The sequence below is a fragment of the Lutra lutra genome, chromosome 7 (genome assembly GCF_902655055.1).
Source record: "Lutra lutra chromosome 7, mLutLut1.2, whole genome shotgun sequence".
Lineage (NCBI taxonomy): Eukaryota > Metazoa > Chordata > Mammalia > Carnivora > Mustelidae > Lutra > Lutra lutra.
The window spans coordinates 130,400,207-130,413,486 of NC_062284.1; positions in this window are offsets into that span (position 1 = coordinate 130,400,207).

Sequence of the window (13,280 nt, forward strand, 5' to 3'; positions counted from 1 at the left end):
TCTCTCGGTTTGGACGCAGGGACACCCTTAGGATTGGGGACCGGGACAGGCCTGCTGACGTGCACGTGAGGCCGAGGCGGTGGCGTCCGGCGTGGGAGAGCAGGCGGGCACCCTCGCCGCAGTCTGGGCTTGGCAGGGGCGTTCCCCAGCGCCCGGCGCTTGGCTCACGTTTTTGCCACGCCTGTCGCGGCGGTTGGCTGGCCTTCCCCGCTACCTCTGGAGACAGCCCTCCGTGACGCAGGGACGCAATCAGTATTTCTGTTGGATGGTTTCACGTTCTTTGATGTATGGCTCCCTTTGTCCCGTGCCACTGTCCGAGCTGCTGGGTTTTATATGGATACTGCCTCTCCTGCTAGCTTTTGGTGAAGTGTGACAGTGAGCACACTTGTAATAGCTAAAGAAAAAGGGGTTGGGATTAATTCTCTTGCATCGGATCAGTGAGGGTTACTAATTGGAAAAAAGTCAGGTGAATTTGAAGAGACCGACGGGTGGAGGCAAGTTCTAGAACTGGCCTGTCCAGTCCGGTAGCCACTAATCACTAGGAGGTATTGAACTAATTAAAATACGAAATCTCAGTTTCTCATTTGCACTAGCCACATTGTAAACGCTCAATGACCACGTGTAGCCAATGGCTACCTTACTGGGCAGTGCAGATTATAGCACATTGCCAGAATACACAGAGTTGTATCCGATCGAGCTGATCTAGATCACGGGACGGGGAAATCGCCCGGTGTTGGTAATCCAAGCCTTTAAAAAAAAACAAAACAAAACAAAACAAAAAACTGCTAGGTCATGGTTAATCACGTTAGCCCTCTAGACACAGATAATGCTAATGCATTGCTGCATATGAATATATTTATTAGCATAAGCCCCACCAACAAATAATAATTGAATGCCTACAGCATGTAAAGCTTTTGTTGAGGGGATGGAGGGAGTGAAAACAATAGTTAACAATTATCGAGTAATTAAGAGACAGGCAGCTTTACATGCATTCTCTTAACTGTGCTTCTGCAAATTTATGAGGTTGGTCCTAGTATCTTTGTAGCTGATAGATGAGAAAACTGATGACACAAACTACTAAGTCCAAGATCTTAACCGTTAACCATATTGCTTCTTTGGGGGGGGTGGGGGGGCAGAAGAAAACAGTCTTTGTCTTCAGACCCCTTAGAATCTGATAGGGGAAAGACATGTTCTAATAAACTATATGAGAATGTGGTAAATGCTGGAGGATTCTGAACAGAAGCTAATTAATAAAATCAAGGAAGAAAAAAATAGCCCTCAGTTGTTTTTTGTTGTGGGAGAAGGAAGAGAGCAGAAGGTAAAGCTTTAAGAAGGACAGATAAAAGTTGGATTTACTGGAAGTGAGTTGAATATAGTTGCATATAATGGAACTAGACGAGGGTAAAATGCATACCAGACAAAAGAGAATAAATGAAATAAACCAAAGCATGAGGATTATTTTAGTCCTCCAAAGGTGCAAGGAAATCAGTCTTACCTGATTTTACCTATCTTATGAGCACCCATGGTGTATCAATAACTTTCTTTTTTATTTTTTTAAGATTTTATTTATTTATTTGACAGAGATCACAAGTAGGCAGAGAGGCAGGCAGAAAAAGAGGAGGAAGCAGGCTCCCCACGGAGCAGAGAGCCCGATGCTGCGGGGCTCTATCCCAGAACCCTGGGATCATGACCTGAGCCGAAGGCAGAGACTTTAACCCACTGAGCTGCCCAGGTGCCCCTATCAATAACTTTCAAAGGCAAGTTTGTTAATGGAATCAAATGAATCAGACCAGTTTACTGATAGGTGTGATTTTTATTGAGTATGGTTCTATATCACTAATGATACAATATAAGAAATTCATGAAAATGGGCAACTTTTTAAAAAAGTAATATTTTTCTATAGCCAAACCAATGTAAACCCTGGCTTTGTTAATTTGCCAGGGTTTGTAAGTCAGCGTCTTGGTTGATAGTTTCCTGGAGGCGTGGCTTCTTTCATCTTTACTATCACACTCACATTTAGGCTATGACGGGGAGAGGGTTTCCAAGCAAAATGTCTTGCTGTAGAATCCTTTTCAGTTCTAGTCCTCAGTACCAGTTGTGGTTCAAGACTCATTTTGCCGCTGCCACTACCAGCAGGGGGAGACCTGCTCCCTTAAATGCTACACTCAAGGCTTTATAAATTGGCTTCTTTTCCTTTCTCCTGTCATGGATTGCCCCAGTCTGGGGCCAGAAGCTGCCCTTCCACCCAGCCTATTTCATTAAGTTGTCAACTTCCCCATCCACGTGAGGATTCGCATTTTCATGCTGCGTAAGGGATGCCATGAAGAATCAACGTTGTGCTGAGTTTCATTTGAAGAAATTTTCAAGCATATGATATAGTATATAAAATACTTGTAAATAGTTGCTTAATACTTATTTTAATATTTAAAGTTGAATTTAAAATTAAAGTTCATTTAGAACTATTTTAAAGTAATTCAGAATAGCATAATAGCAGTGAAAGTATTCAAAAGATCCGATTTCAAATCCCTGCTCCTATCAATACCATTTTCTTTTTTTTTTTTCTTTTTTTTTTAAAGATTTTATTTATTTGACAGACAGAGATCACAAGTAGGCAGAGAGGCAGGCAGAGAGAGAGAAAGGAGGAAGCAGGCTCCCCGCTGAGCAGAGAGCCCGATATGGGGCTTGATCCCAGGACCCTGGGATCATGACCTGAGCCGAAGGCAGAGGCTTTAACCCACTGAGCCACCCAGGCGCCCCTCAATACCATTTTCTAAAAGAAGGGCATTTTAACACCTTCCCCCACATAGACACAGGAAGGAGGAGAGGCCATCATCTCATGATTTGAAAAATAATTTCTCCTCCATGAAAAATTCATTACATGATTCTTACTTTTCCAGTGTTGCTGAAGACCCGTGAAAACATCACCCTAAGGACTGGCATCAATTCTTGGACTAGCTTTTGAGAACCATCTATTTTATATTTCCAAACCTTAGTCCGGCCGTCTGTAAAATAGTTATCCTCTAGTCTGAATCTAGCATTATTAGCGCTGACCTCTTCATAGTGTTTTAAGAGGCTTTGCTGGGAAGGTAGGCATTTGTGTGCTCCGCAGTCCCAGAGCGGGGAGTGTGAGAGAAGGGGACAGGGGCCCCAGCCTGTGCGTGGGCAGAGGGATCTATGGATCCCAGGCTATCAGGGGCAGAAGTGGGTGAAAGTGGGATGTATGCTCCTTTTTTTCTTAGCAGTTGGGTGACCAGGCCCCCATCAGCCAGCTTGGTTTGGGGCTCACAGTCTTAGGCGCTATCTGGAAGAGCCAACAAAGGATATCATTTAGATTACCATCAGGACGTTAACACACAGGCCCGGGTTTGGTTTCAGGGGCAGTGGAGGCTCACCATCTTCTTGCCTATACCTGAAATCCCTGTAAGTAGAATTGTTTGACATGCAAATACTCTAGAACCCAAAACAATTTTTTTCCCATGACCACTAACACAGAGTGTTTACTGTTTACCAGACACTGTCTTACGTGTTTTGCCTAGATTTACTAATTTAATCCTCGCAGAGTCCCATGAGATGGGTGTGGTATCACTATTCTCATTTTATGAAGGAGTAAACTAAGGTAAAGATGCCATGGCATTTGCCAGCGTCCCTGGTAGTAAGGAGCCGAGCCAGGATTTGAATTCCACAATCCTTGCTTCCAGCCATCTGCTAGACTGCCTCCATGTTCCGATGGAAGCAGTACCACCACACCCTTTCCTGCTGTGCTAAGGGGGAGGCCGGCGGGGAGCCAGAAGGCACTAGGTACAGCCAGGAACAAAGCCTGCACACCACACAGGCAGACTTTGCAGACAGCACCTCCATCTGGTTATCCACTCTGCCCGGGGTAGAGATGTTTGGTGTGGGGTGGGGGTGGGAGGTAATGGTGGTTTCAAACCACTTACCTTTCCAAACCACTCAGCAGCTGCCTTTTACCTGTTAGATCTACCTAGAATCTTTATAGTGGAAAAAAATTTTTTTAAAGATTTTACTTGTTTATTTATTTGAGAGTAAGTGCATGCAAGCGGGCACGGGAAAGTGAGAGAGAGAGTGAAAGAGAGGGAGAGAGAGAGAGAAGGAGCAGGGGGAGGGGCAGAAGCAGACTCCTCACTGAGCAGGGAACCTGCCTTGGGGTTCAATCCCAGGACTCTGGGATCAGGACCTGAGCTGAAGGCAGAGGCTTAACCAAGTGAGCCACCCAGGCGCCCCTATAGTGGAAATATTTTAAAAGTGTCCTCGCCCCCCACTGAATATGAAGTTTGGTTGTTTGTTTTTTAAGATTTTATTTTATTTGACACAGAGATAGCACAAGTAGGCAGAGCGGCAGGCAGAGAGAGGGAGAAGCAGGGTTTCCGTGGAGCAGGGAGCCCAATGCAGGGCTCGATCCCAGGACCCTGAGATCATGACCCAAGCCCAAAGCAGCCACTTAACCACTCGGCCACTCATGTACCTGGAATATGAATTTTTTGACATACACTCACAATTTCTTTTTCACTCAATGGCCCAGAAAGCTGTTCAATTTCTGTTTTGTGTGGAACCCTTTGTTTTTTTTAACTCGTAGGTCCTCCTGGGCCACATCTCATATCTTGCCTTAGGGGCTCCCCTCCCTTCTGTAAATAGCCCTTGGGTCCCAGCTGTGTTCCCCAGCACAGGGTTGCCAAAAGGCTGGGCACACAGGCCTAGGCAGCAGAAAGCCAGAGGGGGCTGGGGCTCTTCCGTGGAACACGACACTTCCGTAACGAAGCTGGTTACAAAGCCCAAGATCAGGGGCAGCCCCTGAGCAGAAGGTAATTATTCCCCAGGTGCCACATTTGCCATCTCTGGTGACTTGATCTAGACCGGTTTGCATGGTAATATCTTCGGTACCTATCTGCCTTCCCCACAGGAGTCTAAGCCCCTTTAGGGCAGGGATTACATCTAATGCCTTTCTCCCACAAAGCAAAAAACAGCACATAGTAAGTATTCAACCAAGTTGTCGGCAGTGGGACCTCCTGCTTCCTGAAAATTTAACAGTGCACTCACAAGACTCTAGAAAAGGAAACCTGCACCAGCCAGGGGAGGGAGTCACTTAGGTGGCCACTGGTGTAAGACCAGACCGTAGAGGTTTTCTTTTGTAAGTTCCCTGACACCCTCTGCTCTGTGCCCCCTCCAAGCCTCTGGCACCCAACAGCATGTGTCACTGGGGCTTGTGGAAAGGCGGAGTGAAGGTCGTTGCTGACAGGTTTCGCTCCACACTTAGTAATTCTGGCGAGGAAATTCCAGAGTGTCTGTTGTTCCTACCATACCCCCCACCCTGCCCCAGTCATTGGAGGTCTCTCCTGTTCTGGGCATTTGCTCAGTGATGCTCTTGAATCCTCCTCCCTAACGTTTGATCTGGCTCTATTGGAATGGCTGACTTCGTTTGGAATTCCATGAAGGATCTTCTAAGACCTACTGGTCAGGCAAGGTGACCGATACAGTGAGTGGCTCTACTTTGCAGACAGAGACAAGCCCAGAACGTCACACACCAGCACTCCTCTTTCTGGCAACGGCTAGGCAGGGCTGGTCCTTTTGACAGGTTTCGCTCCACACGGCTGGGCTAGTTTAAGTTAGCATCACCAGATGTTGGATAAATAGGCACCAGATGTTGGGCTAAAGCCTTACCCAACTGTTCTCAAAACTACCTGGTTGATTTCATCTCAATTCACAATCTGCTCTCTCTCTAACCGATGGCCTGATCCCCGAGTCCAAAAACTCAAAATTCAGTCTCAAACAGGAGATTGAAAAGCAAACAATTTCTGAAGATGTTTCAAATATATTTGTGGGAGTAAAGAGTGGGTAAATATTCTTCTTCTTTTTTTTTTAATCTGGAATGTCATCCCTTTAACACTTCCTACAGGAAAGTAGCCTTCCAAATTGGAAGGGGCATTTAAATTTGATTTCCATTTTTCCTAATGTTAGAGAAGCTCTGAGACATTCCTTATTCACTCTCCATCGCTTTGTCGGGTTTTTAGCCTATTTCGAAGACAGTGCTGTCACTACCTACAGCGGAGTGGAGTCTTTCCAAGGCAACTCATTTGCCTAAAAGGTCTGGGAAGTGCCGTCCAGACAAAGAAATTACTAAGAGCGTTTTCTTCAGGTATAAAAAAGTGCAATTTATGCATCCAGAACTAGGGTTTCTTTGAGATGGTGAGCGTCCCTTTTAAGACTTAAAAGGCTGCTTTTATCTGGTAAAAGTCTCATCCCAGCTGGAGTCATGGGACCGGCTGCTCCGGAGCCCTTTCCGGAATTGACAGCCATCCCCACACAGAACTGCTGGGCTTTTGGTCTCCTGATTTCTGGAAGGGGATAACAGGATAACCCACAGCATTTACCCACAGGGTAAAGCCAAGAAAATTCACCAGGATGTCTTGCGCTAATAGTTTAACGAAATTCTCCCTCTGGCACTTTCTGACACGGTGTGGGGATTTTCTTGTGTCATCAATTTCAGGAAGAATTGTGTCATCCAGGTGCAGGGGTTCCTGGCTATCCTTTACCTGTTGTCTCCCCATGTCACATACAGCCAAGAAAGCAGATGACAGGTTCATCTCTATTACACAGGGAATTACCCAGTGGTTGCCTAGCAACTCAGCGCAATCAACACGGTCTCTGTGGTGGAATGTAGGGTGGCTGGCTTTCCGCAATGACTATTTGGGGCTCTAGAAAAATAGGTATGTTTTCCTGGATTTAAAGCTATTAGAATGGCCTTTTGTGTTGCTTCACTGTAGTATTCCTTTCAGAGTAGCCCATTACTGAAACAAAAAAAAAGACAAATCTCTAATCAAATCATTAATACAGCAATTGCTTCAATTCAATTCAATTCAGTAAGCATCTTCTGTGCGCTGGGTTGTGTACTAGATACAGTAAAGAGTTAGGAGGAAGAACAAGTATGGTCCCTGTCTCGGGTAACTTCTGTGTTTAGTAGATGTGTATAAATCATTTGTTTACACGTGTGAAACAGACAGCTCTGATGTGTAGGGAAAATAAAGGCATTTTTATTTGGAAGAGTCCTTTTGTGTTTGATCAAAGGACTTTTCACTTTCATTTGGATTCCTTCCTTTATAGCTTGTAGCCATGATCAGTTCAAAAAGCTGCAATCAGTTCAGAATCACTTCTAAGGCATAGCTCTTACTGGAATCTCAGTAATTAGCAGGCTCTAGCACAGCTCTTGCTGGAGAGTGACACTGCCAGTGTTGTGGGGTGGGGTGATGCCGTCCTGCGTCTATACCGCACGCTTTCTGCATAATTGCTGCTAAAGTGTTCTCAGCCTCCTCACCTCTCTTCAGTTGAAAAGAGGCTCCTTGCCTTCCTTTGTCTACTTTGCAGTAATGTCATCCGCCTCCCTCCACTTAAGGAGGGACTTTAGAATGTTCCAGATCTTGCATTAGGGAGTCTTCTGATCCCTGGAGGGGAGTTCTTTTCTGCTGGGGAGACAGTTGCTAGGCAGAGCCTGGGTTTCGACTAGCTCCTCGCCCTGCAGTTGACGTGTTTGGTGGACTGGTTTCCCACCTTCCTCACGAATCCTGTGCACACTCATTAGGAACCCCCCGAGTGGCCTATAGCTGGAATCCACAGAGAAAAGAGAAAGCTCTTGAGGACAGCTGTAGTGTGGCACCAGAGTTCTGCCCCCCGCCTTCTGTTAGCACGCTTCGGTTTGTTTCATCCTCCCTGGATCCCAGGGCAGGACCTGCGTCGTGCTCATTGCCTCCACCATCTCGTGCCCTCACATCCTTTGCCAGCCATTTCTCAAGAAATCGTTCAGACATCTTGTGTTCACACGGAGCGCCTGGCCATTGCTTTCCGACCCAATGTCAGGCAGAAGAAAGGGGACAAAGGGGATGAGAGCACTGGACAAAGCAGATACTGTATCAATGTTTGCCTTATGCTTTTTTTTTTTTTTAAGATTTATTGATTTGTTTATTTGACAGACAGAGATCACAAATAGGCAGAGAGGCAGGCAGAGAGAGGGGGGAAAGCAGGCTTGCCAGTGAGCAGAGAGAGAGCCCGACACAGGGGTCGATCCCAGGACCCTGATACCATGACCCAAGCCGAAGGCAGAGGCTTAACCCACTAAGCCACCCAGGCACCCCTGCCTTATGCTTCTTTATTCTACCCTCACACCTTCTCCCTAGCTCCTCCTGCCTGTTCCACAGACAGAGCTCCAGAAGTGTGAATACACCTATCACACTACTGAGTACTAACCTCAGCTTTCCACTTCCGGTCAAACCAACCAACCAACCAACCAACCAACCAACCAACCAACAAACCAACATTGACTATGAGCTATATGTCTCCTAATGGTCAGGGACACAGTAAAGAATAACATGCAGTTTCTACCCCTGAGCAGGTCACAGATTGGTTTTGTTAAGTGCTGTAATGAGGGCTGGGAACACAGACAGAAGAGCAGTGAATTCAGATGGGGGGTTGGGGGGTGAGTTCAGGAAAAGATGTGCAGAGAGCCATTAAACTAGAGCTGGGGGGTTGGCAGATAGGGGGGTCTCTCTATTTAATTTATTTACTTAAGGGGGGCTACGATGGAGTGTCTGTTTCCCTTCAACGTTGGGAAATCCTTTATTGCTCTCCTCTAAATCATTTTTTCCCTGTAGTTTACCCTGTATTCCCTCTCATGCCCATATCAGGTGAAATAGCAAAAATCTTTGCCCAATAACCTAGTCACTCAGAAGCCTCTAGCACATCATATGTGGGGCTCTACCTTAGCATAGAATAAAAGGATTTCCTTCCACCCCAAAATCCTGCAGCTAGACTTCTCTATCCCTGACCCCAGGAAGAGTTTCTGAGTGGTACCCCCTACTAGGGCTCTACCTGGGAAAGTGGGAGGAGATAGGGCAATTGGCTACCGGGAGCTTTGCCCCAGATAACAGCCCTTGGAAGAGTGTGTACTGTAAGCATGTTTCATGGCATCTTCACTAAAAACAGAATATTTGAAGCTGAATGACTGTAGAAGAATAAAGTCCAGTGTCTCACAGCACCCTGATATCAGACTTCACCAGCCTTTGGGTTGTCATATTGACATCCAGACCTAAATTTCATTAGTTCTGAGTCTTCTTGAATGCCTGTTGAACTTTCTTCTGGTTCCCTCCCCGCCACCCAACTCTTCCTCAGTGATCTGAACGGATCTGCCAGCAGATCCATGATGCTCTCCCATGGCAACCTCCCCATTGGTGGTCTACCCATCACACCCCCTTAAAAGGGGGTACCTCATCAGCTTGTGGGGCCTCTGTGAGAACGGTGTTCTTATTATGGTGACTCCTGGGGGCACCTTGATTTTGGCTCAGGTCATGATCTCAGGGTGGTGAGATCGAGCACCTTATCAGGCTTGTCACTCAGTGGGAGTCAGAGCCTGCTTGAGATTCCCTCCCTCTCCCTCTGCCCCTCCCCCTGCTTGTGTGCACACACACGCTCTCTCTCTCTCTCTCTCAAATAAATAAATAAACTTTAAAAAAATAATAATGTTGCTCCTGTTGTGCTGAGCACAGCAATCTCTCCTGGGGCCACCCTAAGTCACTAACTTGCCCAAAGTAGAGGGCAGGATGGAGCCATGGGGCACAAATGAACTTCTTGCAGACTGGTTGTACTTTGCCACTTGGGTTCCAGAGCAAAACTGTTTGCATCTTCAGTTGCTCAAAGTCTTACACGATTACTCCCCTTTCATCCAACCTCATCCCTCACTGGGGCTGCAGATGAGTCTCTCTGGCCAAGATGGGAGTTGAGGGCTCATTCGTTCCTTCCTTTCTGTTTCTCCACTGGGAGCTCTTCACCCAAACAAAGGAACTCCCACAAAACCAAACAAATAAATCTCAAAACCTTTCTACTCCAATAGAAAACTCGATCCCGTAATTCATGAAACTCAGGAGTGCTGGTTTCTTGTGTGACTTGAAAATGAGGTCAAGACTACTCACCCCCGGGCACCTGGGTGGCTCAGTGGGTTAAAGCCTCTGCCTTTGGCTCAGGTCATGATCCCAGTGTCCTGGGATGGAGTCCTGCATCGGGTTCTCTGCTCAGCAGGGAGCCCGCTTCCCCCAATGCCACCCCCACCCCTTCCTGCCTCTCTGCCTACTTGTGATATCTGTCTGTCAAATAAATAAATAAAATCTTAAAAAGAAAAAAGAAAAAAAAGAAAGAAAGAAATGGGATTGCCCTAAAAGTAGACCTCACTCTGCAGTGGACAAGGCCCAGGGTGTGGCACTGAAGATCTCATCTGAATCCAGGCCCTGTCACTTATAAGCTAGAGTCCCCTGAGAAAGTCCTTTTACCTCTCTAAACTGCTATTTCTCATTTATAAAATGGAGTGATGACAATGTCTGCCCTCCTTCCCAGGGTTGTGAGAATGGAAGGGGATAGAATAAGTAGAAATAAGAATGCTTTGCAAAGGGGCGCCTGGGTGGCTCAGTGGGTTAAAGCCTCTGCCTTCAGCTCAGGTCGTGATCGCAGAGTCCTGGGATTGAGCCCCGCATCAAGCCCCGCATCGAGCCCCACATCGGGCTCTCTGCTCAGCAGGGAGCCTGCTTCCTCCTCTCTCTCTGCCTGCTTCTCTGTGATCCCCGTCTGTCAAATAAGTAAATAAAATCTTAAAAAAAAAAAAAAGAATGCTTTGCAAACAGTAAAGTATCTTTTATTCTCCTGAGGGAAAGCAGGAAGAAATCACAGCAGCTCAGTCCTATGGGTGTGGCTTTTGGAGGCTGGCGGAGTCTTTCCTGGGTGTGGTTCTGTACCCACACATCATACCACCTGTGCCTCCAGCACAACTCTGAGGCCGGGGACTGTCAGAACCCATCCAGATGTACGACCTTGTCCTGAGTTGCGGTGGAAAATTCAGTCTGATGAGACCAGTGCTAGAACCAGAGAGAATGGGTACGATGGTGGCTAGAAGGACGTGAGTGGGCTCACTGACATCTAACACCAGTCAAATCCCCTTTGCCGCTGGAGGCCAGCTCCTCTGAGCCACTGCTCATCTCAGCATCATTGCTGAATTTTCCCCAACAACACTGTTCTTGCTACCAAGAGCACTGGTGATGCAGCAGATCTTGAAAGAGTGTTTCACTATGATGCCTGGGATTTTTTCCAAGCCCTGGACACTTTCTTCAAGTTTGATGCTGGCACTTTCTTGATCTTACCAGAAGGATCCTTCATATGCAGGGAGTGACAAACAACAGAACTTCTGAAACCAGGAAAAGCAGAGCTCCTGCCTACAACCCACTCACCATTGGCACAAAAATATATTATGACAACAAAAGGCATGCTATATTGTGTCATATCCTTGGGAAGTCCAGCGGGTGTCACTAAATGGTCATGACTTTGGCATTAACAATGTTTTGTAGCATGAATGGCCTCCGCCAAAGTCCCAACTGCAGCAGCAAAGACTGCTCTCAGTCTAGGCATCCCTCACCCATCTCCCAAACTTTGGACCGTATCCATCTAAGTGGGGGAGTTTTGACGCTCTCTGTATTGGATGACGATTAGAGTTACAGTAGCAGATGGATTGGCTAGCTTTCTTTCTTTCTTTCTTTCTTTCTTTCTTTCTTTCTTTCTTTCTTTCTTTCTTTCTTTCTTTTTTTCTTAAAGATTGGCCTTAAATAGGGGTGCCTGGGTGGCTCAGTCATTTAAGCAGCTGCCTTCAGCTCGGGTGATGATCTCAGGGTCCTGGGATCGAACCCCACATCAGCCTCCCTGCTCAGTGATGAGTCTGCTTCTCCTTCTTCTTCTGTGTTCTCTCTCACTCTCTCTCTCTCTCTCTCAAATAAATAAATTAAAATCTAAAAGAAAAAAGATTGGCCTTAAATTGATTTTGATATAAAGGCTCTGTTGACTTGCTGCCATTTGCCACTTAGAACCTTGTCCCTTTTCCTGTTTCAGTCTAATATTTATCTTGCCCATCTTGTGGCCTATTGCTCACCCATTCATGGCTACCTTGCTGTCCCCTGTCTCATGGGCTCTCAGCAGCCTCCAAGGTGAAGTTCTTGGCCCCATGAGGGGCAGGAGGCATCACCTCCCATGTTCTGCCAGCTAGCCATACTGTAGCTCTCCTCCGTCACACTCTTCCCCTGGAAGGGTTTTCTCATCCTCTTCCTCCCTGATGCCCAGGCCATTGGTTCTCCCCTCTGGATGATATGGACCTAAAGGCCTCTGACCAGAAGTACCCAGGGCACTCGGAGGGTGGCGGGGGTGCGGTGAGAGGGGTGAGGACGCTACCCTACAATGTGTGCGTGCACATACATGGTGTTCTCTAGGACTGGGGTGAGGGTTGGTGTCTGTAGGCACTTGACACCATGGCCTTGGAAAATGGGACTCCTTGGCAATGGGTCCTGCCCAAAGTCTGGAAGACAAGTCAGCAACACACTTTACATCTTCTTCAAATGTTGAGAGAAACTGATTGTAGAAATTGACTTTTATGGTCTAAGTATATTTTAAGTTCAAAACCAAATGTTCTGTTTCCACTGTTACTTGTTTAATATCCCTCTTTCAACATTAGCCTTTGGCCAGTGAGGGTGTCTGGGGCTGGAAATACACAGAATCTCTATCAAACGAACACAAAACATCACTTCTACATAATATACAATATCCAGAACAGAGAGGAAGCCTCAATGAGCATCAAGCAATCAACAGTCTGTGACAAAGGCAGGTCAAGGCTGAAGCAGATCATCAGCACAAGTGTTCTTAAAAGATATGATTAGGTGCTCAGTGTTTAGTCAATGGGGTGATATGTCACTGTTGTTTTCTCATCATGGCTGAGACTGAATTATGAAGAGATGGTTTCTGGGTCTCAACACAAAGAGGTGGTGTCCAGCCACAAGGAACCTCATGTGCGTTGATTGGACACTAAACACCTCAGCAGGTCTTCTCTGCCCATTATTCTAAATCTTCACTGATAAATAACTATACTGCGTACAGACTTGCCCATTTTGTAATGTGCTGATTCTAAGTTACTTCGTTATATAGAATGGAGCCCCATGACCTATTTTCCTGGGGCCTGACTTAATGTGGTCCCTGATGAGCACTGTGTATGGCCAACAACAAAGTGAATTTTAGAAATATTAGAATATGAAGAAAATCTGATTGTAAAATAGATGAAATGCAATAAGTTAGTGGCTTAGGAAAAAAACAGAAATGGTTATCTCACTGAAGGTACTGATCCCAGGCTGGAAGGAGGCTCTGCTCCACGGGGTCATTCAGGGATCCAGCTTCCTTGCACCTTCCTCTGTCATCCTCTA